Here is a 24,859-nt window from a genome sequence, read left to right as displayed (position 1 = left end):
TGACTTTGGCAAAAGCAGTTTGGGAGACAATTCTCCATGGATCTCTCATTTCTACACCTGTTGCTAGTAGGGATACTGACTGTCCTTTATTCCAGAAGATCGTTTCAAGTATGTTTGTATCGTGAACAGCCTTGGAAGATGTGGTATTTACTCCGCAGTAAGAGACACATTTGTTTACAACTTTGGAAGATAAAGATATTGTCTCCCCTCTGTAGCAAAAGGCAGGATGCTTACTACCCATTATTAAAAATTCTGGGCTCTGTATGCTCTGGATTCTTCTCCTGTAATGCAACCCATAGAGTGTGCAGGTATCAGCTCACCCTCTTTGTGTTTCCTTATGGGAGCTGGAGCCCAGAAAACAGGTGCAAAAAAATGCTGATTTTCTGGTTGCTGCTAATGTTGTGAATAATAAATTGTTCATCATCTCTGACCCAAGAGTCTTGTCTCCCGTCAGCATCTATAAAACTATAGCAGGCTAACTTATTAGTGTGCAAGTAGGGTAAAATCCCAGGCCTTTTTACAGTTCTAGAGAGATGGCAAAATAACAGAATTTTTGTATAGCTACACTAGCATTAGCACTGATATAGTAATTTACTTCCACTCAATACAGTACTAAATTACACCTTCAAAACTCAAAACCATCATTCAACTTCTCTTTCACCTACATGATATTCATAAATGCATAATAGTTCACTATTATGTAGGAAAGTTCACTACAGTCATTTATCTGGCTCTCATAACTCTTAGCTACAAACAGTATACACACTCATATGATCTTAGGAGAAGTAGGAGAATATGAAGCAGAATTTACCATTCTACCTGAAGTATGAAACAGAACTGTTCCAACCAATTCATGAGCAAGAAATAAATGATTATTTTTGTATGCCACTGAAATTTTTATATTGTTTGTTATGCAGCAATAGCTGACTGATACAAGACCCAAATATCAACCCTCTTAATGTAATAAAAGTTTACTTCTCCCTTGTGAAATATTCTTAAGGGGAGCAATACAGAACTAGTATGGGAGCTCTGCTACACAAAGCTACCCAAGGACAAAATCTCCTTCTATCTTATTGGTCTACCTTTCCCTCAAAATCATCCTTAGTTCTTGTTCCAAGATAGCTCACTACCTCATTTGTGTTCGAAAAAATGGGATAGAGGAAGGGTGACAGGAATGCAACACACTTACCTTTTAAAAACATCCCAGATTCTGCACCCACAAAGTCTCCTTACATCCATTAGTCATGTGGCCACACCTAACTACAAGGAAGGTAAAAAAACTTTATTTTTGGCAGTCCTGCACATAGCCAAAAATCAGGGGCTTTACAGGCATACCTTGTTTTGTTGTGCTTCTCTTTATTACACTTCACAGTTATGGTGTTTTCTACAAATTGAAGGTTTGTGGCAACCCCGTATGGAGCAAGTCTATTGGTGCCACTTTTCCAACAGTATTTGCTCACTTCATGTCTCTGTGTCACAGTTTGGTTAACTCTCACAATATTTCAAAATTTTTCATTATTATTATATTTGTTGTGATAATCTGAAATCAGTGATCTTTAATGTAACTACTATGACTCAACTGAAGGCTCAGATGATGGTTAGCATTTTTTAGCAATAAAGTATTTTTAATTAAGGCATGAACGTTGTTTTCTTAGACACAATGCTATTCCACATTTAATACACTACGGTATGGTATAAACGTAACTCTTATATACACTGGGAAACAAAAATAAATTGTGTATCTCACTTAATTGTGATACTCACTTTATTGTGGTGGTTTAAAATTGAACATGCAACATCTCAGAGGTATGCCTGTGTCTCTGTTAAAGGAGAGAATGGACATTTAAATACAACTAGCATTATTTGCCACAGTCTATTCATGTGGCAACCCAAATATCCATCAAAATCTCTCTCCTTCACATAGAATACATTGATTACCTCCACAAGGGAGAAAATTCCAAAGTCCCACTAGTTACTGTACCCAGCTAAAAGTGTCTCCTCTCTGGATGATGTATAGCTCTTTCCCTTCATTAATCATGGATGTGGAGCCTCATGATTTGGCAACCTACAAACTAAAACAAGTTTATCTGTCCCCATACACTCAATACACACGGCTTGTGAAGAAGTAGATATTGCAAACTAAACTGCCCCTATTGAGCAAAGAGGGATTGGGAAATTTATAGCAGTCACTGGGCCATGGCAATAATCAAATCCTACTAAGTAGGCGTTACAAATATTCCATGAACCAACAATGGATTAGTCTCATCTGGAAGGCCCTGATTCTGCTTTCCTGGAAGAAATGTGCGCTTTCTTCCAAAGCCTTTGGTTCTACCCCCTGGCGGGTGCTTTCCTATCTTTTGTCCTCCCTTGCCATGAATCAAGCAGGTGGTACAAAGATTGCTCTTCTTGGAGACTGTGATATTTTTGTAGCCTTCTCCTTGCTGGTCCAGATTTGGCGGCCCAGGAATTTTCTAAAGGGTTGAACAATTACAGGCTTTTGCAGGCTATGTTGTTGTTCTGTAGCCATACAATTCCCTCAAAACCTTAGCTAGCTTCCAGGCAATTTGTTTTGGAGTAGTTCCATATGTAAGTAACTATAGCCAAAGATTTAATCTAGATGTACTCTTTAAGCTTAAAGATGCTTGTCTTTTCCTTATTACCCTGTGTGCTTTCCTTACCCCCTTCTCTGGATGGAAGCTACATCCAGGCTATCTAAACCATTTTGTTTGGGTGGAAAAGCAATACTCTTAATTTGATTTTGCTTCTTGTCTGGCTCCCAAATCTGGCAGGACATTGAATTTATCTCCTACTAAGGCAGTGGCTTTGAAGCTACCAGTTATAATTGCTTTGGTTTGGAATACAGGAGTTGACTTTTTCAACCCTCAAAGGCCTCAAATTATAGGACTCTCAGTGAAATTATTTTGCTAACCTGGCACAAAGAGCCTTTCTTAACAGAACTATATGCCCTTCCACCTTTGCTTGCAGACTGGTTAACTCTAGCCTGAGTTCATCTCTGTCATAGGATTTTGCTGGAAGAGCAAGAAGCTGCCAACACACATGAAGATCCTGCAGCTTTCCAGTGATTTCCCCTAATGTTATATATGGCCTCCGTCACCATTTAATCTGCCTTCTAAAATACTGTAATCAACAGTTATATCAATGCTTTGCCTCAGCATATCAGGGATCAACCAGCTTTTCAACTTCCATTATCTGTGTCTGTGCTTCCTGCCTCCCAAGTGCTAAACATATTATGCCACAGATCTAGGTTATGCCACTTCATGCACCCCATTTCTGGTACCAAATTCTGTCTTAGGAAATGCATAACAGAGATTCAAATACAGTCCATAAAGAAAACAGAGGTTTATTCCTTTCACATTACAGTATGGAAATGATAGTCTAGGGATTTTATGGAGGACCCAGGCTTTTTCTATCACATAGCTCTGTCATCCCTCAGATACTGCTCTTATCCACATGGTACAAGATGATCCATCACCACAAACACTTTTCAAAGCAGCAGGATGGGGAAAAGATGGCAGAGGGCCAGCTCTTCGTCCTTTAAGGAAAATCTGGAAACCGCACACATCACCTCCAAGAGAGCTTAGAAAATGTAGTGCTTACTCTGTAGCCACATGTCCTGCTACAAAACAACAGTCCTTTCATTATAGGAGAAGAGGATCATTGATATCAGGGAGCAAAAAATGTCCTTGCTACAGCCTTAAAATAAGTGACATTATTGGGATCTAACATGGTGTTTTGTGAACCAGTATTTATAACAATAAGAACTAAGGTGAATAGAACATTATTTTAAGAATAACTGCTCACCTAATGATATTTATAGAATATTTTCCAAGGTATAACCTCCAAAATATAAATTTTGATATAAATAAATGTAAATTTACAGTTTACCTTTTGCATTAAATATCTGATACATAATAGGCATTTGATAAATAATTGTTGAATGAAAGAATTAATGAACTGACTAAGTAACAAGTATTTACTGAATCCCTGCAATGAGGCCATGACTGTGTAGACACCAAAGACATATTAAAAAAGGTATGACATATGGAAGGGGTTGGCAGCATTTTACTTGATGATACTGGCAACGTGAAGAGCTATACACATCTAATAAACATATAAAATAATAATAATATATAAATAATAAATATAATAAAGAAATTTTCTACACAATTCCCAATGATTAAACAGAAAAATAAAACTTCCTAAATTAAATTTTTCTTAAAATAATTTTATAATTTCAAATAAGATAAAAAATTGGGTATCCTTTTTTCAACTCACTCTGAGTAAGAAGGTTACTCTAAGAGCAACTGAATTAATTGGTATTTATTTATGTAATTTTTATATTATACTGAATCTTACACTTAAGATTTTAGTAAAAAGTAACAACATATTTAGCATGAAATTGTGACATGTAATTATTTGCTTAAAATTGGAATGGTTTTCAAGTAATTTAAATCAATGACACATACATGAACTATTTCTTTATAACCATCAAAGCTATTTGTGCTTACATACAAAGAATAAAATAATTCATTTGTAGTTCTGACAAACAGAGAAAAGAAGAACTTGAACCAGTACTTTCAATGAGGTAAACTGTTCCTCTCATTTTTTCACAAATCTTTCTCTTTTCTATTCTTCCATTCCTAGAAGCAGCATTTAGTTATCACCATGGATTATTTTTAGGAATGCATTGCTATAGACTATTGGGATATATTATTTAGAAGGTTGTGCACACATTAAGGGAAATGACCTGTTTACAAACATATTTAAAATGTTTGTTTTATAATCACTCAGGTACATGACACACCCAGATGTTTCTACAGAATAACACCTCAGGAGAAATCACATATCTTTAGCCTTTTATAACTTTTTTTCTCTGTAGTTTTGCGTATTTGGGAATGAAGAGATGAACAGAAAAAATTAAGGACAATAGGTGCAGGAAAACAACTGCTCAATACCTGCCTTGTCACACAAAGAACAGATTTTTTTTTAAGTCTCCTTGATGAGAATAAATTTTTGTTCTTTGAGAGTGGACAAAGTCATTTATTGCTCTATCAAGCATATAAGGTGAGTAAAAAAGCTGAGAAGTATTTTTCATTACAACACATTTACTAAAAAACATAAACATTGGTGAAAATATTCTGGGAAAGATGGCAAGCTAGGCACACTTATTCCTCTTCATCCAGCTCCAGATTCCCGTTAACATGAATGAAAGTATATAAAAAAAATAGGGTGTACACTGTATAAGAACTGGAAACATTGTGCCAAAAAACAACAAAGACTTTTTTTAGAAATAGCATAGATAAAACAAATGAAAGAAAAAACTATGTGCTTATTACCAATATTTTATCATCATAAAATAGTTTCCATCTTTATTTGTTTTTAGATTTTTCTATCTATAAGTGAAATTTAGACATTCCTTCCTTTATTCAACAAATATTTATTTTCATGACCAAGGCAGTGTCCTAGATCTTGCTATTCAAAAAATGTTCCTATTCTCATAGAGCTTACAATTTACTGTCATGGAGAACAATAAATGAGTCTGTGAATGTAGCACAGTATCATAGGAGGTACTAAAGGAGGGTTATCCAGAGCCACGATGGTGGGCAGCAGCTCGGACACTCACTAGAAGAACAAGCCACTCCCCAAACAGAACTTTTGCAGCCACATATCAATGGCATTCAATGACTGCTGAGCTGCCAGGAGCAGAATTCAAATTATAGGGTTAATAGGCTGTGACCCTGATAGATGCGCCACGGCTTCAGTAGGGACCGCTCCTCTCTAAGGGTCTGAGCCACGCCACCGCAGAATTCAAAGTATAGGGTTAATAGGCTGTGACCCTGATAGATGTGCCACGACTTCAGTAGGGACCGCTCCTCTCTAAGGGTCTGAGCCTCGCCAGCCTCTCCCCCAGGAGACCGTTGCAGTCAGCCAGCCGCTGCTCTTTGGTAACCATGTGTGACCGAAAGGCCGAGATCAAAAATGCCGATATGGTGGAGGAGATGCAACAGGATTCGGTGGAGTGTGCTACTCAGGCATTGGAGAAATACAGAGAAGGACACTGTTGCCCATATCAAGAAGGAGTTTGACAAGAAGTAGAACCCCATCTGGCACTGCATTGTGGGGAGGAACTTCGGTACTTATGTGACACATGAAACCAAACACTTCATCTACTTCTACCTGGGCCAAGTGGCCATTCTCCTGTTCAAATCTGGTTAAAAGCATGGACTGTGTCACACACCCAGTGATCCATCCAAAAACAAGGACTGTAGCCTAAATTCCAAATACCACAGACTGAAATCTTCAGCCTTGCCCAAGGGAACACCTCGATCTTTATTGTGTTGCTTTGTACAGGGCATACTCTGTACTAGTTTGTTGTGGTTATAAAGCAATTAGCAAAACAAAACTACAAAAAAAACAGGCCATGACCCTGAAGATGAAGAGGCTTCTATGATGTCCAGGCAGCCCACACCTCAGGAAGACTAGGCATGGATTTCCCACATAACCAAGTGACTGCCAATCCAAACAGAGAGCCAGAAATAGAAAACTGGCTTTAACTCAGCAGCTTCTCCAAGCCTATTAAGAACAATGAAGAAAGAGGAGGAAGAGGAAGGGGGCCGGGCAAGGGAGGAAGGAAGGGAGAGAAAGAGGGAAGGAAGAAGGGAAGGAGGGGAAATGGTGAGGGAAGAAGGAGGGAGGGAAACCCTGCAGAGATGTGGTTCCTCTGCTCTGGAGCCCCACATTCCACTGAGGACTTACCGCATGCCAGATACCATTCCAGGTACAGAGCAAAACATGAAATTTCCTGCCCATGGAGCTCACATTCTAGCAGGAGAGGAGCTAGCAAAAGTACAAAGGAAGTAAAATACATAGTATGTTAGACAGGAATAAATGCAATAAAGAAAAACTTAGTAAGGAACATAAATAAGGGGTGTATAATTTTTCAATAGATAGGTCAGGGAAGGTTTCACAGAAGTGAGTTTGGGAACAAACCTGAAGGACGTGAGGGAGTGTGCAATGAGTAAATCTGGGAGATGAGATTTCCAGCAGAAGTCCCTCGGGCTGAACCATATACGGTGTACTGGAGGAACAGCACGGAGGCTAGAATGGCTGGAGTTGGGAAAATGAGGGGTAATGAGATCAAAAAGACAATGGACTAGAGATGTGTTAGAAGAGAAAGAGAAGTGAGCGATAGCTCTTAGATTTTTGGCTGGGGTTACCATTTACTAAAATGGAAAAGCCTGCAGGACAAGCCAATCCAGAAGGTACAGTCAGGACTTTATGTGTATCAGATATTAAAGAAGATATATGGAGTGAACAATTCCATACTGAACCTGGAGATCAAGGGAGAGGTCTAAGTTGGAGACTAATGAGTAGGCAGTTGTCAGAGTAGAGAGTGTATTTAAAGCCATGCTCATAAATACAATCATCAAGGATGCAAAGAAGACAAGGAGAAGAAGTTCAAGGACAGCCCTGGAGCATGTCAATATTAAGAAATCAAGAAGATAAGGAGGAACCAGCAAAGGAAATAGAGAATGAACAGACAGAGAAGAAAACCTGGGGAAATCCCAAAACTAAGTAAAGAAAGTGTTGCAAAGTATTGAAAAAGATCAGCTGTGTTGAATGCTGCTGTAAGTCAACTAAGATGAGAACTAAGAATTAGCCATTGGATTTGTTTGTTTATTGTCTTCTCTCCTGCTATAATGTAAACATCATTATGGTAGGAAGTTTTATCCTGTCTTAGTCATTAGTAAATTCTGAGGGACTAGAACATTGTCTGGTACATAATTCATGTTCAATAAATGCATATTAATAAATGAATGAATCTCTGTTGTGAATATAAACATAAAAATAAAAAATAAAATGAAAAATGTTTTATGATGGTGAAATGCTTGTAAACATTGTTAGATAGAAAAAAGTAGAACTTTGCTATAAAGCTTCAGGTTCTACATAGCACCAATTTAACTACAAAATGCAGAGAGAGTTGAGAGTATACAGGAAGGAAAACTTGGAAATAAAACAAAAATTTGCATCCCTAATTTTTGCTTTAGCATCCAAATTACTTATTTTACCTAAACCTTGCATGTTTACAAACATGGCCATTTTACATAATGTTTTGCAATGACACATTACAAATTACAGCTCTTAATCCCAAATCAACTTCTTTCAAAAAGCAATATTTAATTCTATTGGAAGACACTGAAGAACTCCACTAGAATTACATTAGTTGTTCAACATTTCACAGCCTGCTTGAAATCAAGCAGGACCCTGTGGGGCCCTCCCAGGTACAAAAGCCTTTTCATGTCCCCACTTTCATTTGTAGGGAAAAGACTTCAGCCTCCTAAACCTTTCCTGAGTTTCAAAGGTCAGATTCAAACAGTTACTAAGCAGGGAAGTGAAGGAATGCAGAAACAAAGGAAAAGCAGTCAAACAATAGTGCAGCAATAAGGTCCTAGCTCCTCCTCAAGGGATGTACCTAACTATCTTTGAGTTCTTCTGCAGGAAGTAAGGACTCCACCCAGATGGAGGATGGTAACTTCAGGCTGAGCACAAGATCCCTGGAGCACCGCCCTGTTACCTCACTGCCAACCAATCAGAAGAAAATCACACACCCTACAGTCCGCACCCCAAATTCTGCCTTTAAAACCTCTTTCCTGAAAACCATCATGGAGTTCGGGCTTTTTTAGCATGAGTTGCCTGTTCTCCTTGCTTGGCCCTCACAATAAACCTTTCTCAGCTCCAAATTCTGGCATTTCAGTTTGTTTGGCCTTACTGTGCATCAGTCGCACAAACTTGGATTCAGCAACATGCTCACACTCTTAAAATCAAATTTTAGACTCACACTATAATAGCTAATCTGAGTCTATACTCTCTGAATACCACTATAATATTTTCCATGAGGCAGAGTCTATAGTTCAAAATGACATAAAATTTCAGCACTATAGCCACCAAAAGAAATTAACAAGTGAAAATGTTGATGGCATAGTAAGAGTTCAACAGTAACATGTCATTAAATGAAGTCAGAGCAGAAACATTTCTAAGAAGTTCCTACTTAGATTTTATCCTGAGATATATAGATATTTCTATAACTTACCAATAATATAATTATCATATTATCAAAGATACAAATTCAACGTATATTTTCTCACCAATTTTTAGGCAAAAGAATATTTGAGTCTTTCAATTAAATGTGTCCTATTGTTTCAACAAGTCTAATGGAGAGTCATCTTATTCAGATAAATAACTCTAGAGCAATTAGTTAGTCCCAGCTGATGACTGATTTTATAATATTAGTTGAATATTGGGTGGGATGCAAGGAAACCTACCAGAATTTTCCTAGGCAATTTGCCAGAGAGAATTCTTGTCAAGAAAAACAGTGTTGTGATTTCAACTTTGAACCCTGAACTGTACATTGTGTGAACATGTCAAATACTCATCCCCCAAATAACCTCATGCTCTTTCTGAAAATCTTGCCAAATGCAATGAATCTGATTTAGTGGAAAAAAAATTTTAAGGCCAAGAAAAATATACACGTTGTATATGGAGTGTCAGTAATTCCGGAAATATTAGTTTACCTCTATTTATGATTTCAATTCAAAAGAATGCAGTGTTGTTTCTGCTGAAAATTTTTTACCATAATTAATTCATTTTTCTCCCAAGGAAACATTTTCTTCATATGTTACTACATTTGTACATTATTTTCTTAGAGTAATTAATTCAGCTTTTTCAAACATGATGCTATTAAGGTCAAGGTTTCACATTTTGCACCCTCAGCCATTCCCCATTCCCAGGCGGATCACTTAAATTATTAAAATTACACGCTGGGACCTAAATCCTGCCCACATCACTTTATAGAATACAGATAAAAAATGGTCCCTTCCTGTTTTCAATACAAAATAGACTTTTTATAAAAAGATGTTGGATGGATAGGAATAGTGGAAGAATGAAAATAGAAATTTTATGGAATTAAGAATCAAACTAGAAATAAAAGGACAGTCATTAATGGGAAGTTCTGTGATACAGAGCCAAGGAATAGCATCAGAACAGGTGTCTGAAGTAACAAAACAGGAGTAAGTTTGGCTGTTCAACAAACTGCTAAAAATGCATCCCTTCAATTTCTGTTGTTTTTGGGGGAGGAGGGGGGAAACACCTGCAATGGCCTGCTCTCTAGCATATTAACCTTACTAATTATTGTCCAAGAAATGTAAAGTTCAAATGAAGACTTATCCTTTAAAATCACCTGATGATTCTTATTTTTATTTCATAATATCTAATATATGGCAACTAGTCGCTATTTAATAACCATCTGTGAATAAATATAAACAGACAAAAAAAACACATCAGGAAACTAAAGCAACAATGAAAAATAAAATTTGAATCTGCTATTTAATATAAAAACATAAAGAGTGTGACTTCCCTTGCCCTTTTATACAAGTTATAATCATTATAGGTAGTTGAAATAAAAACAAAATGTCCTAAATGCCTTCACCCACATATTATAATGTATCTTTATATCTTGTTTAGATACCTAAATTGCTGTTTAATGCAGTACCTTGAATTGGGAAAGGAAAAACTACACAAATGGTGGCAACCACCTCCTATAGAAGAGTAGGTCTTAATCTTACAAGGGTCACAAACTCTTTGAAGACTGAATTTTAAAACAATGAGCCTTTCTACAGAAATGTGCACATCTTACACAAAATACCATACCCAATTTGAGGACTGCTCATGCCATTCATTGGAACCTGAAAAGGTCCATTAGATGCAGACTAAGAGAACTTTCTATAGAGGAGATGACAGTAAAGTTACAGATTTGTTATTAACTTTAAAAAGCCAAGAAAGATTAATTATATCAGTGCATAGTATAACATCCCACATATTGTATAAACCAAATAAATTATTTTTAACTTATATTTCCCAAGCTAAAATTGGTTTTAATAGGCATTAATAGACTATAACTTATTAATTGGTGATATGCAAAGTAAAATAAAATGAAATATATTGGAGAGGAATTATGTAGTTAAATAAATTTGGATTATTTAATTATGTAGAATTATATAGTTAAATGCTAGATTAAACAAAGTTAAGCAAGAAGTTCTTTACTACATAACTTTTGAGAGTTGTTACTATATAAATATACAAAAATGGGATAGATTATGTACCATTTTCTCAACTTATTTTGACCATGAAGTCCCCTTTTCCTCAAAACACCTGTTACCTGTTGCTGGAAATTACTTACGACGGGTATGGTAAGAGCTACAATTGTTTTTATTAATACTGAATTTTGAATAGAAATAAATCTACATTTAATTTACATTTTATTCCTCTTGAAAGAAACCAAGATAACAGAATAAAAGAAAAATAATATATCTGAGCAGATTTCTTAGAAAATTTCCTTAGATCAAAACATGAGAGAAATTCAGAGAGGTAAGGCAGGGTCACAGGTAACAGTGAGGCAGGTTGAGCCCAGCAGAGAGGGACCCTGCTAAGAGGGTGAGGGTAGAAAATTCAGCCCACATATTGTGGGGCTAGAGCAGCCTTAAAAATGGCACCTTTTTACAATTCTTCCCCCAGTGGGAGTATTTTCCTCTACTTTTCACAGACACTGTGTGTATTAGCAGGAACCCTGAAGCAAGGATACAGATATTGAGAAACAAAAACTAATTTTTTAAATGTTATATTTGGTTTTGGAACACATTTTGCACTTCTTTCAATAAGCATTCCAAATTTCTTACCATTAATAACTGAAACAAAATGAGAAAGAAACTTAATGAAAACAAAAATGACAAGAACTAAAATATTGCCCTACTGGCCAATGAACTTGACCCTACTCCCATACCTTACACCTGAATGAAGATGGAGACTATTTTGTAGTTCCTGTGCTCAGCAGAGTGGCACTGATATTACCCCCATCTACAGCACTTTATCTCTGATTTATATTTTATAAGTAATAAGTGGGGCAGATGAGTGGTAGTTAAGCTAGAATGAAACAAGGAAGAGGTAAATGAACTATTAGGTAACTGATGTTGAAGTAAAAATTGTAACACTGTCTGATTGATTAAATGCATGCAGAGGAGAGGTTTAAAACAATTATGTTATAAACAAAGGAAAATAAAAGGATTAAATGGTAGGTAAGGCTTCTATATTTAACTCAAATGAGAAAAACGATAATAGCAGCAGATTGTGATAAATTACGTATATATCAATATAATTAATCTAGAGCAACCACCAAAAAGCTATGCAAAAAGACACACTCAAAAACAATAAAGATGCTGGACACCCTATGCCAAACAACAGGCAAGACAGGAACACAACCCCACCCATTAGCAGAGAGGCTCCCTAAACTCATAATAAGGTCACAGACACCCCAAAACACACCATCAGATGTGGACCTGCCCACCAGAAAGACAAGATCCAGCCTCATCCACCAGAACACAGGTACCAGTCCCCTCCACCAGGAAGCATACACAACCCACTGAACCAACCTTAGCCACTAGGGGCAGACACCAAAAACAACGGGAACTATGAACCTGCAGCCTGTGAAAAGGAGACCCCAAACAGAGTAAGTTAAGCAAAATGAGAAGACAAAGAAACAAACAGCAGATGAAGGAGCAAGGTAAAAACCCACCAGACCTAACAAATGAAGAGGAAATAGAGAGTCTACCTGAAAAAGAATTCAGAATAATGATAGTAAAGATGATCTAAAATCTTGGAAATAGAATGGAGAAAATACAAGAAACGTTTAACAAGGATCTAGAAGAACTAAAGAGCAAACAAACAATCATGAACAACACAATAAATGAAATTTAAAATTCTCTAGAAGGGATCAATAGCAGAATAACTGAGGCAGAAGAACGGATAAGTGACCTGGAAGATAAAATAGTGGAAATAACTACTGCAGAGCAGAATAAACAAATATGAATGAAAAGAATTGATGACAGTCTCAGAGACTGCTGTGACAATATTAAATGCACCAACATTCGAATTATAGGGGTCCCAAAAGAAGAAGAGAAAAAGAAAGGGACTGAGAAAATATTTGAAGAGATTATAGTTGAAAACTTCCCTAATATGGGAAAGGAAATAGTTAATCAAGTCCAGGAAGCACAGAGAGTGCCATACAGGATAAATCCAAGGAGAAACACGCCAAGACACATATTAATCAAACTATCAAAAATTAAATACAAAGAAAAAATATTAAAAGCAGTAAGGGAAAAACAACAAATAACACACAAGGGAATCCCCATAAGGTTAACAGATGATCTTTCAGCAGAAACTCTGCAAGCCAGAAGGGAGTGGCAGGATATACTTAAAGTGATGAAGGAGAAAAACCTACAACCAAGATTACTCTACCCAGCAAGGATCTCACTCAGATTTGACAGAGAAATTAAAACCTTTGCAGACAAGCCAGAGCTAAGAGAATTCAGCACCACCAAACCAGCTTTACAACAAATGCTAAAGGAACTTCTCAAGGCAGGAAATACAAGAGAAAGAAAAGACTTGCTATAACAAACCCAAAACAATTAAGAAAATGGTAATAGGAACATACATATCAATAATTACCTTAAATGTAAATGGATTAAATGCTCCCACCAAAAGACACAGACTGGCTGAATGGATACAAAAACAAGACCCATATATATGCTGTCTACAAGAGACCCACTTCAGACCTAGAGACACATACAGACTGAAAGTGAGGGGATGGAAAAAGATATTCCATGCAAATGGAAATCAAAAGAAAGCTGCAGTAGCAATTCTCATATCAGACAAAATAGACTTTAAAATAAAGACCATTACAAGAGACAAAGAAGGACACTACATAATGATCAAGGGATCAATCCAAGAAGAAGGTATAACAATTGTAAATATTTATGCATCCAACATAGGAGCACCTCAATACATAAGGCACATACTAACAGCCATAAAAGGGGAAATCGACAGTAACACAATCAGAGTAGGGGACTTTAACACCACACTTTCACCAATGGACAGATCATCCAAAATGAAAATAAATGAGGAAACACAAGTTTTAAGTGATACATTAAACAAGATGGATTTAATTGATATTTATAGGACATTCCATCTAAAATCAACAGGATAAACTTTCTTCTCAAGTGCTCATGGAACATTCTCCAGGATAGATCATATCTTGGGTCACAAGTCAAGCTTTGGTAAATTTAAGAAAATTGAAATCATAACAAGTATCTTTTCTGACCACAATGCTATGAGACTAGATATCAATTACAGGAAAAAATCTGTAAAAAATACAAACACATGGAGGCTAAACAATACACTACTTAATAACCAAGAGATCACTGAAGAAATCAAAGAGGAAATCAAAAAATATCTAGAAACAAATGACAATGAAAACATGATGACCCAAAACCTATGGGATGCAGCAAAAGCAGTTCTAAGAGGGAAGTTTATAGCAATACAATCCTACCTTAAGAAACAAGAAACATCTCAAATAAACAACCTAACCTTACAGCTAAAGCAATTAGAGAAAGAAGAAAAAAAAAACCCCAAAGTTAGCAGAAGGAAAGAAATCTTAAAGATCAGATCAGAAATTAATGACAGAGAAATGAAGGAAATGATAGCAAAGATCAATAAAACTAAAAGCTGGTTCTTTGAGAAGATAAACAAAATTGATAAACCATTAGCCAGACTCATCAAGAAAAAAGGGAGAAGACTCAAATCAATAGAATTAGAAATGAAAAAGGGGAAGTAAGAACTGACACAGCAGAAATACAAAGGATCATGAGAGATTACTTCAAGCAACTATATGCCAATAAAATGGACAACCTGGAAGAAATGGACAAATTCTTAGAAATGCACAACCTTCCGAGACTGAACCAGGAAGAAATAGAAAATATGAAGAGACCAATCACAAGCACTGAAATTGAGAATGTGATTAGAAATCTTCCAACAAACAAAAGACCAGGACCAGATGGCTTCACAGGTGAATTCTACCAAACATTCAGCGAAAAGCTAACACCTATCCTTCTCAAACTCCTCCAAAAAATTGCAGAGGAGGGAACACTCCCAAACTCATTCTACGAGGCCACCATCACCCTGATACCAAAACCAGACAAAGATGTCACAAAAAAAGAAAACTACAGACCAATATCACTGATGAACATAGATGCAAAAATCCTCAACAGAATACTAGCAAACAGAATCCAACAGCACATTAAAAGGATCATACACCATGATCAAGTGGGGTTTACCCTAGGAATGCAAGGATTCTTTAATATATGCAAATCAATCAATTTGATACACCATATTAACAAACTGAAGGAGAAAAACCATATGATCATCTCAATAGATGCAGAGAAAGCTTTCGACAAAATCCAACATCCATTTATGATAAAAAATACTCTAGAAAGTAGGCATAGAGGGAACTTACCTCAACATAATAAAGGCCATATATGACAAACCCACAGCCAACATCATCCTCAATGGTGAAAAACTGAAACCATTTCCACTAAGATCAGGAACAAGACAAGGTTGCCCACCCTCATCACTATTATTCAACATAGTTTTGGAAGTTTTAGCCACAGCAATCAGAGAAGAAAAAGAAATTAAAGGAATCCAAATCAGAAAAGAGGAAGTAAAGCTGTCACTGTTGGAAGATGACATGATACTATACATAGAGAATCCTAAAGATGCTACCAGAAAACTACTAGAGCTAATCAATGAATTTGGTAAAGTAGCAGGATACAAAATTAATGCACAGAAATCTCTTGCATTCCTATACACTAATGATGAAAAATCTGAAAGTGAAATTAAGAAAACACTCACATTTACCATTGCAACAAAAAGAATAAAATACCTAGGAATAAACCTACCTAAGGAGACAAAAGACCTGTATGTAGAAAATTATAAGACACAGATGAAAGAACTTAAAGATGATACAAATAGATGGAGAGATATACCATGTTCTTAGACTGGAAGAATCAACACTGTGAAAATGACTATACTACCCAAAGCAATCTACAGATTCAGTGCAATCCCTATCAAACCACCACTGGCATTTTTCACAGAACTAGAACAAAAAGTTTCACAATTTGTATGGAAACACAAAAGACCCCAAGCAGCCAAAGCAATCTTGAGAAAGAAAAATGGAGGTGGAGGAATCAGGCTCCTGGACTTCAAACTATACTACAAAGCTACAGTAATCAAGACAGTATCGTACTGGCACAAAAACAGAAATATAGATCAGTGGAACAGGATAGAAAGCCCAGAGATAAACCCATACACATATGGTCACCTTATCTTTGATAAAGGAGCCAAGAGTATACGATGGAGAAAAGACAGCCTCTTCAATAAGTGGTGCTGGGAAAATTGGACAGGTACATGTAAAAGTATGAAATTAGAACACTCCCTAACACCATACACAAAAATAAACTCAAAATGGATTAAAGACCTAAGTGTAAGGCCAGACACTATCAAACTCTTAGAGGAAAACATAGGCAGAACACTGTATGACATAAGTCACAGCAAGATCCTTTTTGACCCAGGTCCTAGAGAAATGGAAATAAAAACACAAATAAACAAATGGGACCTAATGAAACTTAAAAGCTTTTGCACAGCAAAGGAAACCATAAACAAGACCAAAAGACAACCCTCAGAATGGGAGGAAATACTTGCAAATGAAGCAACTGACAAAGGATTAATTTCCAAAATTTACAAGCAGCTCACGCAGCTCAATAACAAAAAAACAAACAACCCAATCCAAAAATGGGCAGAAGACCTAAATAGACATTTCTCCAAAGAAGATATACAGATTGCCAACAAACACATGAAAGGAGGCTCAACATCATTAATCATTAGAGAAATGCAAATCAAAACTACAATGAGATATCATCTCACACTGGTCAGAATGGCCATCATCAAAAAATCTACAAACAATAAATGCTGGAGAGGGTGTGGAGAAAAGGGAACTTTCTTGCACTGTTGGTGGGAATGTAAATTGATACAGCCACTATGGAGAACAGTATGGAGGGTCCTTAAGAAACTAAAAATAGAACTACCATATGACCCAGCCATCCCACTACTGGGCATATACCCTGAGAAAACCATAATTCAAAAAGACTCATGTACCACAATGTTCATTGCAGCTCTATTTACAATAGCCAGGACATGGAAGAAACCTAAGTGTCCATCGACAGATGAATGGATAAAGAAGATGTGGCACATATATACAATGGAATATTACTCAGCCATAAAAAGAAACAAAATTGAGTTATTTGTAGTGAGGTGGATGGACCTAGGGCCTGTCATACAGAGTGAAGTAAGTCAGAAAGAGATAAACAAATACCGTATGCTGACACATATATATGGAATCTAAAAAAAAAAAAAAAAAGGTCATGAAGAACCTAGGGGCAAGACAGGAATAAAGACGCAGACCTACTAGAGAATGGACTTGGGGACACAGGGAGGGGGAAGGGTAAGCTGGGACAAAATGTGAGAGTGGTAGTGTATATATGGACATATATACACTACCAAATGTAAAATAGCTAGCGGGAAGTAGTCGCATAGCACAGGGAGATCAGCTCTGTGCTTTGTGACCAGCTACAAGGGTGGGATGTTGAGGGTGGGAGGGAGACGCAAGAGGGAAGAGATATGGGGATATATGTATATGTATAACTGATTCACTTTGTTATAAGCAAAAAGTAACACACACACACACACACACAACAATACAGATAAATCAAAATCAAGTTCTAAAACAGGTTTAAGAAATACATAGGAATATAGGCAAAAGAAAACAAGAAACAAAAAATAAAATGGCAGACTTAAACCCTAACATATCAATACATACATTATATGAAATGGCCTAATATACTTATTAAAAGACAAAGATTGGCAGAGTGAATTAAACACCATGGACTAACTATACGTTGTCTAAAGAAACTCACTTTAAATGTAACCATATAGGTCAGCTGGAAGTAAAAGGATTAAAAAAGATGTATCATGTAAACATTAATCAAAGGCAAATAGGAGTGGCTCTATTAATATCACATAAAATAGACTTTAGAGCAAAGAAAATTACCAGAAACAGAGAGACACATTATCTAGTTATAAAAGGGTAAATCGACCATGAAGACATAACAATCCTAAATGAGTATGAACCAAATAACAGAGCTGCAAATTATGTGAATCCCAAACTGCTAGAACTGAAAAGAAAAAGAAGTAAATTTCAAAGTATACTTGTAGACTTCAACACTCCTCTCTCAACAATTGATAAAACAATCACCAAACAGAAAATCAGCAAGGACATAGAACTTGACAACATTATCAACCAACAGAATCTCAACATTTATAGAACAGTTCACCCAACAACAGCATAATACACCTTCTTTTCAACTGCCCAAGAAATATACTCCAAGATAGACTATATTCTGGGCCATAAAACAAGTCTTAACAATTTAAAAGAATTCAAATCACATGCAGTGTGTTCTCCAAAAAGAGATTAAGCTAGAAATCAACAAGAAAGATAATGGGAAAATCTACCTACACTTAGGAATTAAACAACACACTTCTAAATAGTAAATGGATAAAAAAAGAAAGGTTCAAGAGAAATTAAAAATACATTGAACAGGATGAAAATGAAAATACATCATCAATTTGTGGGAGACTGCTAATAGTGCTGAGAGAAAAAATTTATAGCGTGAACTTAATGTAGTAGAAATGGGGAAAATTCTCAAATCAATAATTTAAGCTCCCACCTCAAGAACCTTGAAAAAGAAGAACAAAATAAACCCTGAGCAAGCAGAAGGATGAAAAAAAGTAGAGAGCAGAAATCAATGAAATTGAAACAGCACAGAGAAGCCAGAATGGGCCCACACAAATATAACCAATTGATTTTTGACAGAAGTTCAAAAGCACTTCAATGTAAAAAATTCACCTTTTCCATAAACAACGCTGGACAATTAAACATCCATAAACCAAAAAATAAAACTCACCTAAGTCTCATTCTTTATACAAAAATTAGCTCAAAATAGACCACAGATTAAATGTAAAATATAAAACTATAAAACTTTTGGAAGGAAAAAAAAATCCTGAAGATCTAGGACTAAGCAAAGTGCTCTTAGTCAACACCAAAAAGAAAAAATGATAAATTGGAACTTATCAAAATTAAAATCTTTTGTTCTGCAAGAGATCATATGATAAATGTAAAAAGACAAGCTATAGTCCAGGAGAAAACATTTACAAACCACATATTTACCAAAGGACTAGCCTAAAATATCTAAAGAACTCTCAAAACTCAACAGTTAAAAAAAAAATCCAATTAGAAAATGGGAAAAAGACATGAAGAGACATGTCAACAAAGAAGATATACAGATGGCAAATAACTACAAAAAAATATGTCCAGCATCATTAGCCAGTAACAATGCCTTAAAACCACAATGAGATACACCTGCAAGAATGGCTGAAATAAAAACAAGTAACACACCCACATGCTGGCAAGGATACAGAAACTCTGGATCTCTCATACTTTGCTGTTGGGAACGTAAAAATGATACAGATACTCTAAAAAGTGTGGCACATTCTTTAAAAACTTAAATGTGACTACCATATAACCCAGCAATTGCACTGCTGGGCATATATCCCAGAGAAATAAAAAATTACATTCACCAAAAAACCTGTACACCCATGTTTATAACAGCCTTACTCATAACAGCCAAAACAACCCAGATATCCATCAATGGGTAAATGATTAAACAAACTGTGGTACATCCATACCATGAATAACCACCAAGCAATAAAAAGGAATGAACTTTTGATACACACAATGACCTCAATGAAGCTTCAGAGAATTACGCTGAGTGAAAAAAAGCCAATCCCAAGGTTACATATTGTATTACTCTAGTTACAAAACATTCTTGAAATGACAAAATTATAGAAATGAAGAACACATTTGTGGTTGTCAAGGGTTATAAGGAAGGAGTGGTAGTGAGTGGGAGTGGCCATGGCTATAAAAGGGCATCAGGAGGGATCCTTGTAGTGATGGAAATGTTCTGTATCTTGACTACATCAGTGTCAATGTCAAGGCTATGGTGTGTTACAGTTTTGTAGAATGTTGCCATTGAGGGAGAATGCGTAAAGGGTACATGGGATCTCTGTATTATTTCATACAACTGCAAATAAATCTACAAATATCTCAAAATAAAAATTTTAACTGAAGAACATTTACATAAAGAACAATAAATACGCTACCAATCTTTATTACCAACAGAAAATTAAGAGATGCTTGTGGAAATTAATACAAGAACCTTAGTTTCTTTATTCAGCTCCATCACCTGTCTTGATTTTATCTGGGTTTTACCTCTGAATTTCGTCTAAAACCAACCTCTTCTGCCAAAGGTCCAGACCAATTCTGTGCTTCTAGCTGGCTGTATTCCACATCGTCTCCCAGCAATGCAATGTGGTCCAGAAAGAAAGCAAGAAATTTATGAGCTTTTTAAGTATTTGCTGCCCTTTATCTTCTATGCAAAGGTACTATTCTGAATCTTTTTTAAATCCAGTGAATCATGAGTACAGACCTGTCAGAATGGACACCAGACCATGAAAGCCTAGGTAAATATTTAGCAAACAGCTCTGGGGTGGGGGTGGGGGAGATGGTTGGGGAAGTTTGTGGAGTTTACCAACTTGTGAACATTCCTGCTACGTTCTATTTCAAGCTACCAATGAACCTGGAAGAGATATGCAGAATTGCCTCTTTTGAGTGAATATATGATACCAAGGATTGAAAAACGAATACTAAAATCCCTAAGATTTTGACCTTCAACCTTTAAAACTTGCAATGAAACTAGGAGGTATGCGTGAATTGAAGTAAACTTACGTGGTGTTAAATTAAGTAAACAAAGAAGCCATCAGACTGCGGTGGTACTAATGTCTGGGTGGCCTATGTAAGCAAGCCAAAATCTCAGCCTGTAAATGCCTCATGGTTTTGAAATCAAAATGCTAAGCACAACCAATCACAAACAGTCAGCAGGGCTTTAAGCTATAGCCAATCAATAATTTCCTTTCTTTGCTTCTTCATCCTCTCTAGGTAAGTCTTTCCCCTGGCTCCTGTCCAAGGAGTGCTTCTTCATCCTCTCTAGGTAAGTCTTTCCCCTGGCTCCTGTCCAAGGAGTGCTCCTAACCACTTCTGGTTTGGCACTGCCCAATTCAAATCAATTTTTGCTCAAAAACACTTTTAAAATCTTTAATATGTCTCAGTTTATCTTTTAACAGTGGTCACTCAAAATTGGTCACATTTTTTTTTCTGAGTATCTCTTGCTTAGTAGCTTTAATGATCAAAGGCAGGTGAGTGCTGCAAGTGTCCTTTTCTACAACTCACCACCAGAATATGTGAAAAACAAAGTTAGCTTCACAGTGAATTCCGCCACATGTATAAACATTTATAGCAAGGAGGCACAAACCCAGGTCTGTAAGCGAGATGAAGTCCTCACTTGCCCTTGGGCTCTCCAGGAAGAGCCTCATATTAAAGATTCAGAGACAAACACAGCATTCTGTGGGCAGGATGAGCTGATCTGAGTGCCTAGCTGAATCACACAATGGCCCATCCTTTAAGTGCTGGGATAAAGGACTGAAGGAAAGTCAACATATCTGTATCAATCCAAAGGGATCAAGCTGATGGATGCTCCTAATTTTTCTACCCCAACCATGCAAAAGTGGTGGTGCTTTATAGTATCTACCCAATCCACGTAAATTGAAAGCTCCCATTTAATCAATGAAAATTTTTGTCTAAAATCACTTATGCTAGTTAATAAACCCTCTCTTGCAGATTCAGATAATTGTCTCTTTGAATGCTAACTAACTTCCTTTAGCCCGTGGATTCCTGATTAGGTCATTTCAAATGTTAACAGTTGTGGTTTAAAAACAATTTACAGGACTTTCCTGGTGGTGCAGTGGTTAAGAATCCGCCTGCCAATGCAGGGGACATGGGTTTGAGCCTTGGTCCGGGAAGATCCCACATGCCGCAGAGCAGCTAAGCCCACGCGCCACAACTACTGAGCCTGCGCTCTAGAGCCCTCGAGCCACAACTACTGAGCCCGCGTGCCGCAACTACTGCAGCCCGCATACCTAGAGCCTGTGCTCCACAACAAGAGAAGCCACCTCAATGAGAAGCCCGCACACCACAACGAAGAGTAGCCCCCGCTCGCCGCAACTAGAGAAAGCCCGCGCGCAGCAACGAAGACCCAACGTGGCCAATAAATAAATAAATTTATTTAAAAAAAAAAAATTTACGCATATATATCACACTTTCTATGCATAAGTATTTAAAAGTAACTTACAGACAATACAACAAAAACCACCTTTTAGATCTGTTGCAACATTTTACTTCAGGAAAATGCTGTATTTTTTAAAATGCCAGAATATATGTGGCATAAATGTGCCTTTTTGTTAGGGAAAAGCTCAAAAGACTGAATTAGCTTCAAAGAGCTGAAAATAGCATTTTGGTTCATTTGATTCTCACATTAAATAGCAACCAACTTATTTAAATAATCAGTGTATTTCATAATTTCTTTGAGAAAATTTATTTGAATATGTACTAAATATTATACTACAAATGATAGTAGCTAATATTTATTGAACGTTTACCTAGTGCCAGGCCTTCTACTAAATACCTGACACAATTTACCATCTCATTTAATCCATACAGCAACCCTCTTAGTAGGCATTACCACTTCCCCCATTTTATGTATGAGAAAACTGAGGCTTAGAACTTTTAGTACCTTCTCCATGAATAACCTGTTAAAAAATGATGAAATCAAGGTTCTAACTCAGATATTCTAGTCCCAAACACCTGCTCTTAACCACGACCCAATGTTTTGTATGTTAAACAAGCACTCCAGGCCCTCTCCCTGGAGATTCTGATTCTGCAGGCCTGGGGGACCTAAGAATCTACATTAGCAAGAAGTCCTCCTGTAAGCAGATGTGATAGGGGGTCCCTGGAGAAAGAGAACCAGGCATGGCTTTCTTGACATAAGAGAAGCTATTTTGGGCCTGAGCCATTTTGTGATCTAAGCCGGGCCACAGTGCTTGTCCTTGAACAGATCTCAGTAATTAATGATCCTTAGGGAAGTGAGGGAATTCAGGAACAAAGGAAAAGCAGTCAAGAAACAACAGATCAGTGATAAAACAGAGTCCTAGTTCCTCCTCAGGGATATAACATAACAATCTGATACATATATTTGAGTTCTGCAGGAACTAAGGTCCTCACCCAGGTTAAGAATGAATGATGATGTTGACCTTTCCTGACTTCAGTCAAGCTAGAGCTTGGCCTCTGAAGACCTTTGCCCCACTTCTATGCTGAATTCTCCTCTGCTGAAACCCCTTCATGAATATGCATGATGTTTAGTTTAAAACTTCCCCAATTTTGCTGTTCAGGAAGACATTACTTTGGGAAATATCCCTGGTGTTCTCCTTACTACTGCAAGTAATAAATACTTCTGCCTCCTGATCTTTGGCTTGGTTGTGCCTTTTGTCTTGACACTCACCAAGGTGACACACCCAGATTCTTATGAACAAGCAAGTTTGGGAAATCCCCCACTATGTTATGCTGAATCTCTGAAAATTCTAACATATACGTAACCTAATTTCTGACATATATTAACCTAAATTCATACATTTTATTTGTTTTCTTTACATCTTTATTGGATTATAATTGTTTTACAATGTTGTGTTAGTTTCTACTGTACAACCAAGTGAATCAGCTATATGTATACATATATCCCCATATCACTTCCCTCTTGAGCCTCCCTCCCACCCTCCCCATCCCATGCCTCTAGGTCATCACAAAGCACGGAGCTGATCTCCCCGTGCTATATGGAAGCTTCCCACTAGCTAGCTATTTTACACATGGTAGTGTATATGTCACATATATGTCAATGCTACTCTCTCAATTCGTCCCACCCTCCCCTTCCCCACCTGTGTCTACAAGTCCGCTCTCTACCTCTGCGTCTCTATTCCTGCCCTGCCACTAGGTTCATCAGTACCACTAAATTCATACATTTTAGGTTTTTTGTGTACTTTTTTACCTGAGGATGAAGAACAGCAGATACTTTTTCATCTTTATATATTCTCCACCTTTTGAGAAAAACTCCATATTAGAGAACTCCATATTCCAATATAAAGAAAATATCTAGAGTCTTTCAGAAAACATAGAAAAACATAATGCATTGATCATATTAAAATATACAGTAAAAAAATAAAGGCTAATAACTTTTTTCCGTTTCATAATTCCTTTTAAAAAATAACTGAAATAATCTCTATTAAATAAGCATTGAATATGTTCAGGTAAATAAATGTGGAAACAGTCAACATGAAACAAGTCTAATATTTTTAAAAAGTCAAGTAACAAGAAGAAAACTGACAGCCCTAGGAACTCTGTTAAACTGTCTTTGGTTGTGTTGGGGAGGAAGTATCATTTACCCTCCACCTTTCCAGGTTCTCAATTGAGATCACCTATAATAAAAGACAGATTAACAGGAGAAAACAAACAGAAGCTTAATACTATGTATACCTTTTATAAATATGGGAGATACCCAGGAAAACTGAGTACCCAGGAAATGGCCCAAGCACTGCCTTAAATACCATCTCCACCTAAAGACAAAAATGTTGGGGTAGGGGAACCAGTTATGGGAAATCATCAGGCAAAGCACAATAAACAAGGCTAATGCTGCTATACAGATTTAAGTCATAGCTTTCTCCATTGATAAGTTTCTAGAGATTTGGTCATCCTCCTCCTCCTGTTACAGCAGGGAGACACCCTTACAAATGGAGATTTCCCTTATAACTGTCAACATCTCTTACTTCTATTCAGTTTTTG

At 36.7% G+C, this 24,859-nt stretch overlaps 1 protein-coding gene and 1 pseudogene across 2 annotated transcripts in view; one reads left to right on the top strand and one right to left on the bottom strand.

Moving 5' to 3' along the window:
• CFAP299 (cilia and flagella associated protein 299) overlaps positions 1–24,859 on the bottom strand; it is a 628,891-nt gene that overhangs the window by 550,704 nt on the left and 53,328 nt on the right. The window lies entirely within an intron of this gene.
• Positions 5,957–6,281, top strand: LOC133092276 (dynein light chain 1, cytoplasmic-like; annotated as a pseudogene).

The sequence above is a fragment of the Eubalaena glacialis genome, chromosome 5, assembly GCF_028564815.1.
Source record: "Eubalaena glacialis isolate mEubGla1 chromosome 5, mEubGla1.1.hap2.+ XY, whole genome shotgun sequence".
Taxonomy (NCBI): domain Eukaryota; kingdom Metazoa; phylum Chordata; class Mammalia; order Artiodactyla; family Balaenidae; genus Eubalaena; species Eubalaena glacialis.
This window is presented reverse-complemented; position numbering and strand designations above follow the sequence as displayed.